We start from the raw sequence: 12,589 nt of genomic DNA on the forward strand, positions 1-12,589 counted from the left end.
AGCCTGGTAGAATAAAAGTCAAATTCACAGAACAGAGGGAAATTATACAAACGAGAGCCTCCAAGTATGTCAAAGTCTGCCATAAAATTTAAAATACTAGATGTAAAAAGAAACAGGAAAAAATGACTCATAATTTAAAAAAAAAGAGAGAGAGAAAGCTATCAACAAAACAGGTGTTAAAATGAATCAAAAAGTGTAATTAACAGATAAAAAACTATAAAGAAACTATTATAAGCATATTCAAAGAGTTAAGGAAAAGATAATCATATTGAGTAAACAATAAATCTCAGCAAATAAATGAAAGCTAAAAAATGAAATTCTAGTACTGAAAATTACAATATCTGAAATGAAAACTTTACATTATGATATAGGAAATGGTAGGGAGATAAGTCAGTAAACTTATGAATTTGAATATAACTCAGTAGAAATCAATCAGTATGGAGGATAGAAAGATACATAGATTCAGAAAGAATAAATAAAGCTTCAGTAATAACAAATTGGAGTCTTAGATGCAGAGAAGACAAAGAATGTAACAATAAAGTATTTGATGACATATTTCCCAAATTTCCCAAATTTTGTTAAAATTTTAGTTCCAAGAATTTTAGTAAGCCCCAAGCAGGTAAGTACAGAGAAAACCATAATTATGTCTCTTATGGCCAAATTGATGAAAAGGAACAATAGGGGGAATATCTTGAAAGTAGCTAGAGAAAAACAAACTGATCTCTTATCAGAAACAATGAAAACCAGAAGACAATGAGACAATATCATTAAAGTAGTTAAACAAACAATAAAGCTACTGTCAACACAAAATATTATGCCCAGATAAAATATTCTTCAAGGAAGGAGAAGAAATAAATACATTTTCAAATAAAAGAAAACTAAGATAATCCAGTGCTGGCAGATGTGCACTGTAATAGTGCTAAAGGAAGCTCTCAGGTGACAGGAAATGACACCTCATGAAAATTGGGATGACATCCAAAATGGTAAATATGTGAATAATTATAAAAGATAACATTTACTCAACTCCCACAAAAACAACTGACAATTTAAAGCAAAGACTATGACATTGTATTGTAGGATTTATAAGTTCTGTAGATATAAAACACATGACCAAAAAAATACAAAAGACAGGCATAATAGAATTATACTGTTTTAAGTCCTTGTTATTTCATACAAGGTGGTACAGTATTAATTCTAAACAGACTGTGATTAGATATAATTTCTAAAGCAACAATAAAATAATAATATTCAGGGATATCTGTAAATACCCACGGGAAGTCCATCTACAGGCTGAAACTTTCAAGCTTGACTATAGGTAATTGCAAAGACTTTAGCTAATGGGTGTCATGGGCGAAGCTGCCCTCCCACAGTGGACTTGAGGCATGGCCAGTGCACTGCAGTCTCTGAATGGGGGTGCAGTCAGGACTCAGGACCCCCTGGATGGAGCTGCTCCCTACATGTTTGCATTCCTAGCCCTGGATGCCTTCATTCCTAGGTCTGTTTATCTGAGGCCTGGACAGAGGTCTTTTTCCTGTACCTTGGCTGAGGTCTCCTTATGGGCAGGGCTGGGAGCCAAGGAGAATCTTGAAGACTTTTCCCCACTCTGACTCAGTCCACTCCTAGCCTTCCCCTTCTCTGACTCTACCTCCTCATAACCCATAAAACTTCTGGAGCCTTTTGTTCAGGGCTTCCTCCACAGTGAGACCACTCCCATGCTTGTGTTGATTTAGCTGACCCCTTACCCATGCAACTCCATGGGAGAAAATGGAACAGGGGTTCAGCACTTTCTCCCGTTTTAGATACTTGCATATACTGTCTTAGTAAGTGATTAAAGGCTTCATTGCTTACTTAGTTTTTTAATTTTTTTAAATGTTTATTTATTTTGAGAGAGAGAGAGAAAGCTCAGGAAGGAGAGGGGCACAGAGAGAGTAAGAGAGAGAATACCAAGCAGGTTCCACGCTGCCAACACAGAGCCCCATGTGGTGCTTGAAACCACAAGCAATGAGACCATTACCTGAGCCAAAATCAAGAGTTGACACTAACCAACTGAACCATCCAGGCACCCCTCTTTCATTTTGCCTTATTGTTGTTTTAATCAGCTACTCCAACACCTGACAGACTCTCTCTCTCTCTCTTTCCAGCTCAGCTGAACTCCTGACACCCAACAGAAAAATAAAAATGCACTAGTAAAATATACTGAAAATTTAAAACTTCTCTTAATGGATGGAAAGACAAGCCACAGCCTGGGAAATATCATCAAAACAAATATCTGAAAAAGAAATGTTACCCAAAATATACAGAAAACTTTTAAAACTCAACAATAAGACTACAAATAATCCATTTTTTTAAATGAGCAAAAGACCTGAACAGACACTTCATCAGAGAAGATACACAGATAGCAAGTAAGTGTCTGAAAAGACGTTCCACATCATGTCATCAAGGAAATGCAAACTAAAACAACAATAAGATACCACTACACACCTATTAGATTAGCCAAAATCCAGAGCACTAACAATACCATGTGCTGGCAAGGATGTGGAGCAACAGGAGATCTCATTCATTGCTAGTGGAAAGGCAAGATGAAACAGTTTCTTTGAAAAGCAGTTGGGCTGTTTCTTATAAAACTAAACATACTCTTATCATCTGACCCAGTAAGCACACTCCTAGGTTTTTTACCCACCAAATGGTTTGAAAACTTATGTCCACACAAACACCTGCACACAAAAGTTTATATTTTATTGATAATGTAAAACTTGGAAACAACCAGTATGTCCTAAGGTGAACAGATAAACTGTAGTACATACTGACAATGGAGTATTATTCTATATTAAAAAGAAATGAGCTATCAATCCATGAAAGACATGGAGGAACTTTAAATACTAAGCCATAGCATAGCCATATTGCTAAGCCAATCTTAAAAATCTATGTACTATATGATTATAGCTATATGACTTTCTAGGAAAAGCGAAACTGTTGAGACAGTAAAAGATCAATTTTTGCCAGGGCTTCAGAGGGGAGGAAAGAGGGAGAGGTGAACAGATGGAGCACAGGGTTTTTTTAGGGCAGTGAATACTCTGCATGACACTGTAATGATGAATACATGTCATCACACATTTTTCAAAGCCCATAGAATATGCAACAGAAAAAGTGAATCCTAATGTTAACTGTGGACTCTGGGTAATAATAATGTGTCAATATTGGCATATCAAGTGTACCAAACGTCCCACATCAATGCAGAATGTTAATAACAGGGAAAGTGTTGGGTTAAGTGTTGAAAGATTATACGGGAACTCTTTGTATTTTCAGCTCAATTATTCCATAACCCTAAAACTGCTCAAAAAAATGTCTAGTAATTAAAAAAAAGAATACTTGATTAACCCAAAATAAAACAAGAAAAGAAAAAAAAAAACAGGCAAGAGAGGCAGAAAACAAACAACAAAATGATAGGCCTAAACCTAGTAAACTGATTCGATCAATATGATTTTCTTGAAGCAAAAGTAATGCATTGTGATAGAAAGGAGGGTGTTTGTCTCTGGGGTAAGAAACGACTGGAGGGAGCTTGGGATGTGTGCCAGGTAATGGCATGTTCTGTGTCTTGATTGGAGAGATGGTGATAGGGTGTATGCATTCATCAAAACTCATCAGATTGTATAGTCTGGATTGGTACCTTTCTCTGCAGGTAGATCTTACTTCAAAATTTAAAACAAGAAAAGAAAAAGGGACTGCCTTGGTGGGCCATGCCATAAACATGAATATGAAAGCCACAGGTTGGTGATGAAGGACCAAAAATATTGGAAGACCCCTGAGAGCAGGGGCCCTAGAGTCCCCATCTCTGAACTCTTTATCAAGTGAGAGAAATAAGCATAATGTCAGCCGGCTTTATTAAGTGCAGTCAAATTCACTGCTAAATATTGTGAGTTTGCTTCACATACAAGTGGAACCAGAATAAAATACCCAGAACAGATATTGATTCATTTCCATTCATGTAAGAATTATTTGTAATTCATATCTGTTTTACAAAATAGCATATAAGCATTGAGATAAGTGTCTTAAAAGGTGAATTTTTAGTTAGGCTAAAGAGCTTACCTGAAAATCTCTCATCAAACTCATTTCCCCAATGAACATTTATTTATTTATTTATTTATGGTTTGTTTTCTTGTTTGTTCAACTAACTCATGAGTTGATTCTAGACCTTCTGACTCCAAATTTTGAAATAACAAGGCCCAAATGAACTATTTTTTTCTGTGCTCAAAAAGGATAAATGCCTCATGGTGAAGACCATTCATAATGTATCTAAAGTTAACAATCAACACTTAATTTCAGCCACAGACCATTAAACATCAAATCTAGTCTCTGTGAGCATTAAAGAAGTCATTCTGGGCATCTGGTATCCTCTGTGCAATGCAAAAAAGTATCTTAATGAAAGGCCATGACTTTCCGGCTGACACTGGTTTCACTTCCAACTTGGCATCTGCAGTAACCAAGAGCTTTTCTAAAGTTGTTTTTACTTATGAATTTTAATAACATAAAAGTTGTTCCGTAGTAAAAAGCTGCTTCCCTAAAAGTACTTGGCTTAAAGCCAAAGGGTAGGGTTTGACTGGCCATCTCAAAGAAGGAAATGTGTAGTTAGATGATTTACAGAAGTGCAGAAGGGGGGTGGTGATAAAAGAAATAACCCAATAATGTGAATTTTAAAACTCCATATTCCTTATATGGGAGAGGAAAGTGGGTGTGGAGCAGACAAGATATTTTCTTCATGGTATTATTGAATGTTTTGATGGAGGTCAGCAAAATGAAGGGGATTAATATTTCTTGTGCTACCTTGGAGAGAGATAGAGAGAAGATTGGTCACAGAAGAGGTACCTCCCCAATCATTAAAGCTGAGTGCAAGATATAGACAAGTAACCAGCATTGGAGACAATTCATACAGTTCAAGGCTAACTTCAGAGTCATTCATTTTTTATTACCTCTGCAATAATGAAGCCCAACTCAATCATGGTTCCCTGTTCCATAAAAAATACAGATCACAACTTATAAACTTTTATTTTTATCTATAACATCACTAACCAAGAGTTTAAAGTCAACTTAATGATGGTTTCCAGATGGGAGGAGCTGGGGAGATGGATGAAATAGGCGAAGGCGATTAAGAGTACACTTTTCATGATGAGCTCTGACTAATGTCTCGAATTGCTGGATCATTATATTGTGCACCTGAAACTAATATAACGCTGTATGTTAACTATATTGGAGTTAAAATAAAAAACTTAAGAAATATAAAAAATAAAATAAACTTAATGAGGTGTAATTTACATACAATAAAATGTACCCATTTTATAGGTATGGTTTGATGAGTTTTGATAAATACAAACACTCATGTAACCACCACCCAATCAAAACAGAATTTTTTTTCCCGTGAAGTTCCCTCAAGGTCCTTTGTGATCAGTTCTCATTCCACTCTCATATAATCACTGATCTACTTTCTAGCATGATAGAATAGTGTTACCCAGTCTAGAATTTCATAGAAATGGAATCATGTGAGTTATAGTCTCATGTGTCTGGTTTACTCTGCAAAACATAATACTTTTGAAATTTACCCATGTCATTGTTGTGTATAACAAAAGTCTTCCTCCTCTTCTCCTTCTCCTCCACCTCTTCCTCCTTCCCTTCCTTCCTCCTCCTTCTCCTCCTCCTTCTTCCTCTTCCTTTTCGTCTTCTTCAGAATATTTCACTGTATGGTAAAAAGCTCAATCTTTATCCATTCACCTGCTGATGAATTTTTAGGTACTTTGCAGGTTGAGCCTCCATAAATAAACCTCCTGTGAGTATCTGTGGCCAAGAGTTTGTATAGATGATGGTTCCATTTCCCTTAAGTAAATATCTAAGAGGAGACTGCTACATCATACATGTATATTCAGGTTTTTTTTTTTAATTTTTTTTTCAACGTTTATTTATTTTTGGGACAGAGAGAGACAGAGCATGAACGGGGGTGGGGCAGAGAGAGAGGGAGACACAGAATCGGAAACAGGCTCCAGGCTCTGAGCCATCAGCCCAGAGCCCGACGCGGGGCTCGAACTCACGGACCGCGAGATCGTGACCTGGCTGAAGTCGGACGCTTAACCGACTGCGCCACCCAGGCGCCCCAGGTTTTTAAGAAACTAGTCTATAGTTTTGAAAAGATTGCTGCATTCCCATGGGCTTACATTACAGCCTCAGTGGAGAAGTAGCCTTTGAGGGCAAGGCACAACTACAGGGTGATTCGCACATGCTTTGTTCCCTCCTCCTCCTCTGCCATACACAAACACATCATTTTGATCCAGATAGAAGATGGATGACCACTCTGGGGATCAGTGAGGGTGCGGTCATGGGATTTGCCCTCAGATCATGGTGAGTTGCAGGTGGCACGATCTTTCTGGGGATGGCAGGCAGCTTTGTAGAGATTCCAGTCCCAGTACTTGTGTGTGTGTCAGTGTGTGTCTGTGTGTGTCTCTGTATGTGTGTGTCAGGGGAATGCACAAGCTTAAGTATGTTCATTTGGACATAAAATATTATTAAAACTACCCACAATTGCTTCATGCTCCACCTTTCTTATCTTGAATAGGTTGAGAGGACAACCAGTCTAGCTTGTTGCTGGTTGACACTTTTTCAATTATAGCTCTCATTCATGTTAATTGAAGGCAGTGAAACCTAGTGATCAAGACTGACACCATCAGCTTCCATCCCTACTTCATCAGCTGGCATCTGTGTGACCATGGGCAGGTTTCTCACTTCCCTATCTAAAGTGAGAATAGTAAAAGGGCGTGTTTCTCAATCAATAAATACTACTTTCACATCCAGTAAGTAGTAAAAGTTAAATGAATGGTTTCCCCTATGTGGTTTTAATAACATGTCACATGAAATAATATATCCAGTTGGTCTTTAATTTAAAGAATATTTATGACTCAACTATGTGTGAAGCACTGTGTGAGGCACAATAAGGATGCAGTCCCTTCCCTCTAGCACCTTATAATCTCTTAGGAGGCCATAGCCACTGAGCCAGCACTTGAGAATTAAGTGATTGAGGACATTAGATAGAACAATCCAGAAAGAGAACCCCTTTCTTAGAGTCCTGATTCCTCCTGAGAAAATCAGTCTATGACTTGTGGAAGAAGGAAGGGGTGTCTCAGCTGGATGTAAGGGACAGGTGAGGATGCTGCCAGTGCTTAACCTGTAGCCCTTAGGCTTTTCACTGTGTGCGGGTCAAGTCCCATCTGCCTGTGCCTCATCTCTGTACCTGATGGCTTCCTCAGCCCTTCTGCCCATATGTTTGGTAGTCTGGAAGTGCCAGCAATTACTCACCACCACCCCTGAGGGCAGCCCCCTCCCCATTACAGACAGGAATCCGTGTATGAATACCCTGATTCCCTTGTCCTGCAGGTAGAATGACCCCTCTGGGTTTAATACATTTCCTAGAACTTCCATGGTTACATGACTCTACCAATGTTCCTCATACTTCTAAGGAAAGTACTTGCTTTGGAATCCTTGTATCCAGCTCTGCTTTTGGGAGTTGGAGTGAAAGGAGCCTGGAGGCCAGATGGACATTAAGGTGACAGTCCAGGGGAACTGTAGTGAAGGCTTGAGTATGGGCAGCATCCTGAGACAGACAGGGTCAGGCTGAGCAGACTGTGAAGGGGCAGTTTATGGTCTCTGGCTGCTGGTAGGGGAGAGAGAGGTCACAGATGTCAAGGGTGCAAACAGGACCACCCAGGGGTGGCATTGGCTCACCCTGCCTGTTATACTGCTCCAATGCCCTGCTTTCTCACCATTCAACACTTATTGAGCACCACTGTATGCAAGGCCCTGGTCTAGGTGCCTGGGGTATATCAAAGACCACTGGCCTTCTGGAGCTTGCATATATATAAATATGGATGATAAATAATGCATCGTAATTATGAAAGGAAATTATAAGCTATGTTAGAAGGCATCCAGTGCATTGAAAAAAAGCAGGGCCGAGCAAGCATCCCTGGGAGGCTGGAGAGAAGGAGCATAACCCACTGAGACAGAACAGAAAGGTGGAAAGTATGGAAGAAAAGTCAGGAGACACAGAAAAGAGAACCACCTACAAATTGTTTCCAGAATAAGAGAGTCAAGAGAAAAGACAAGAGGCATGCTCACAATAGTAAGAGAAGAAAACTGCCCTAAACTGAATAAAGCAGAGGTTCTCCAGGAAACAGCAGCAGCTTCACCTGGAAACCTGTCAGAAATGTAAATTCTCGGGCTTCATCCCCAACGTGCTGACTCAGAAACTCTGGGCTGAGGCCAGCTCTGTGGGCTTCAGCACCCCTTGTGGGATTCAGCACCCCTTTAGCACCCCAACACACACATGTTCAAGTTCACAAAGTGCCAGAATAAAGCACCCTCCCGAGATGGGAATGTTCTAGCACAGGCAGGATGGGAAGAAGGACCACATCTGTACACCTGACGTGAAACCTCAGAACACAGAAGGAAGTGAGAAAATAAAAGCATTCAGCAGTAGAATAGAAAAGAAAACAAATTGCTTGTGAAGGAAAATAATCATATGACATCAGCCTTCACACCAGGAACAGCCTGCGAGAATGCAAGGGCTCCGTATCTACAGCGTTCCTGAGGATGATAGTTTAAAGGCAGTCCCCAACTTACCATCACTCCACCTAGGTTTTAGGCTTTATGACAGTGTGAAAGCAATACATATTCGGTAGAAACCACACTTTGAATTTTACATTTTGATCTTTTCCCAGGCTAGTGACATGAGTTACAATCCTCTCTCATGATGTGGGGCAGGGGTAGCTCCCACTCAGCCACACCATCACCAGGGTCAACAAATGGTCCACTGACAACCATTCTGCTTTTCACTTTTAGTGCAGTATTCCACAAATTATATGTGATAGTCAACACTTTATTATAACATAAGCCTTGGGTTAGTTGATTTTGCTCAACTGTAGGCTAATGTAAGTATTCCAAACATGTTTAAGGTAGGCTAGGCTAAGGCATGATGTTGGGGGGCGGCAGGAGGTCAGGCATATTAAATGCATTTTTAACTTACAATATTTTCAACTTACAATGGCTTTAATGGCATGAAACCCCATTGTAAATCAAGGAAAATCTGTATATTACAGAAATCATTATCCAGGTAAGCCATCATTCAGTCAGGAAAAGAAGTATTTCCAGTAGCACAAGGTTGCAGCAAATCTAGTCTTCAATGGACCCCTCAGTAAAAGACAAAAAAAACAACCAACCAGAACACTTGGTATTTAGCTCCACTCCTGTGAAATTCAAGAGCACTTGGAATTAGGGGAGGGGGAGTGGAGAAGGAGATCATGTACAATTCGTAGCATCTAAATAGGTGTTGATCATAAAAATGTATAGAAATCAAACAGTAAAATTCAAATGCAGTGAAGGTGGGTGATAGTGTTGGAAGTTAGTGTAGTTTGAGAAGAAGAGAGAAGAAATCACAGATTGCTACGATTCTTGTCATTTCTTTTTTCAGGGAGAAGGATATAGCTATTAATTAACATTAGATATCAATGGAGAAATACAGGTTTAAGTATATGAGGCAAAAATTAAGATGAGTCAGGGGCGCCTGGGTGGCGCAGTCGGTTAAGCGTCCGACTTCAGCCAGGTCACGATCTCGCGGTCCGTGAGTTCGAGCCCCGCGTCAGGCTCTGGGCTGATGGCTCAGAGCCTGGAGCCTGTTTCCGATTCTGTGTCTCCCTCTCTCTCTGTCCCCTCCCCCCCCCGTTCATGCTCTGTCTCTCTCTGTCCCAAAAATAAATAAAAAACGTTGAAAAAAAAATTAAAAAAATAAAAATAAAAAATTAAGATGAGTCATTTGAAGAATACAATCAGTCCTTACAAATTTCCATACTATTAAGGTAGCAAATAGACAAAGAAATGTCAATAAAGCCAATAATTGATTAAAAAGAGAGAAAGAGAGAGAGAAAGAGAATAGAAGCACCAAAAACACATTAAAAATAGAATAAACAAAATAAGCTGCTGCAAATTTACTAGTAATCTCAGTAACTGTGAATAGGTTAAATCTCCCATTAAAAGACAAAGATTTTTGATTGGATAAAATGAGGGGAAAACCCAGCTTTGTTTTTACAAAAGACAAACAAAGGAGACACAAAGAAGCTGAACATTTGTTTTTAATTTTTTTTTTAATGAAAAAGTATTCAACAAATGTAACCAATTAATCAGGTATATCAGTTGTGATAGACAAAATATAATTGATATAAACTTGTTAAGAAAGGTATACTTCATATTGGTAAAGCATCTGGCAATACATATCAATCACTTAACCACACAGTTTTAAGTAGAAAGCAAAACCGGTAGAAAGGTCAGCAAAGTCACACCACCATGAGAGAAGATGACAGGGACAAAGTCAATGGAAGAGCCTGATGTGGTCAACATGCAGAACCTGCATGCAGTGCCCACGCTGTGACCAGAGAAGGCAGGCCAGGATGCCCAGAGGTCATCTGCTTGGGGTGCCCATGCTGTGACCAGAGGAGGCAGGCTGGTATGTCCAGGGGTCATCAGCTTGGGGTGCCCACACTGTGACCAGAGAAGGCAGACCAGGATGCCCAGGTCATCTGCTTGGGAGGGCAGATGATTGCTTTGACAAGAAAGCGAAACACTTGATTTGTGACATAATGTTTTTGGGAAAGGAAGACCCTGGTGAAACAGGGTAAAAGGCACAATTATTTGCTCTACCTCACAAATTTTATTATTTTCATTTGTTATTTGAACATAGAAGGATTTCTACAGCACACAAGTCATCAATCAGCTTAACATTATGATATGAATTATGTGGACAGGCCTAAAACGTGAAGTGGGAGAGATAAGCAGTGCTTCACAGGAAGAGCTGGAAGGATCATGATACAAAGGGCATTGGTCTTCAGCCAAACTCGGCGAAATAGAGCTATGCCTTCTGTGAGTGTGGTCAAGGAAGTTACAGATGGCAGTGAGGACAAATGGCCCCCAAATATCTCAAACTGAAGTGGAGATGTGTGAATGGTGACCCAATGACCTTGCTGAGTCATCCGTTACCTTGGTGTTCTCTCTTTCCCTCTCTCTCTCTCCCTCCCATCTCTCTGCTCTCTCCTTTTTTTAAATCTCTGTTTCTTCTATTCCTTCCTTCCCTTCTTGCATTCCTTCCTTTCTTTCTCCTTCATTCCTTCCCTCCATTCCTCCCTCCTTTCTTCCCTCTCCTTCTATCTGTCTCTCTCTCTCTCTCCTTCCTTTCTTCCTTCCTTCCTTCCTTCCTTCCTTCCTTCTTTCTAACCACGCAGTTGAATTCTATGGACCAGTTTCAACCAGAAGAGAAGATCAACATCCAAGTCAATGGTGACAGATTTCAAATAAAAACCCCAAAACTAGAATTTGGGGTTGGGCAGCAGCTCAAGGTGCTGCAGTTGTGGGGACCCAGAGGCTCAGGTGAGGACTTGTATGTGCAGCCCCGTGAAGAGCATCCTGTCAATTCAGGCTCCCTGGGAGTGGTTGCTGGCCTCATGGGTTATCCTGGCTCTTTCATTTCTTTGCTCTCCTTTGCTCACTTTTCACCACTTACCTGTCCATCATTTCCTCCACAAAGGATGGCCTGGGGGTATAAGGAAGCTGTGAAGGGCTAATGGAGACTTAGAGTATGTGGGTTTATTTCCTGTGCTCTGTCCCCTCTTACTGAATAAATTTAAAAGTAGGTTGAGAACTTGATATGTTCATCCATCCATGTTAAACTCCTTGGCATGTGCATGATACATATGTGAGTCTTGTATTTTAATCTACATGTCATCTGTTACAAGTGGACTTTGTTGTGCAATAAATATAACTCTGTATAAATTGAATTTCCTTGTAAATGATTCATATTTGAAATATTTATCTAATATTTGTTATTTTAGTTAGCAGATAGCAAAAGTCACCAAGAGATGTTAAATTTGGCATTTTTGTTCATGGGCTTTTCCTAAATTAGGAAACACCGGCCTCGGGTTTTTCTGTATGAAAGAGAAGAATGTTGAAATTGTGGTGTGTGTGTGTGTGTGTGTGTGTGTGTGTTGGGGAGCAGCGATGGTTGTTTATGTTAAGATATAATTTCCAAATGTATTTTGTCACTCACTGGACTGCTAACAGGATCAGCTTTCTTTAACTCTAAGAAACGAATGGTCATCACACGTGTCCTGTCCGTCTGCAGGACAGCAGGATCCTATCCAAGCCCTGTTCTTACCCAGCACCATCCAAGAGGCAGGCAGACTCAGATCTGAACACCTGCTGCCCTGGCATCCAGCCACAGTGAGATTCGTGCAGCCAAGCTGGAGGGGATCAGGTTTGCCTGTCCAATGAGTTAAACAAACTGAAAAGGCTTTGCTGACAAAGTGGTGACAAATGCTCCTATGCTAATTAGGGAATGGTGTGCTCACATCACACCAGTTGTACATGTTTAATCCTGCACCAGGTGTCCCCTGTGCAGTTAAAATGATGTGGGGAATTAAACAGGCAGAGAGGCATGGGGCAGTAGACTCCAGGTCAGAAGAAAATATCTGGAAGCATGGAGTCCGGCCTGGCTGGGTTCAGCAGCTAGGAC

The sequence above is a fragment of the Prionailurus viverrinus genome, chromosome A3 (genome assembly GCF_022837055.1).
Source record: "Prionailurus viverrinus isolate Anna chromosome A3, UM_Priviv_1.0, whole genome shotgun sequence".
Taxonomy (NCBI): Eukaryota; Metazoa; Chordata; class Mammalia; order Carnivora; family Felidae; genus Prionailurus; species Prionailurus viverrinus.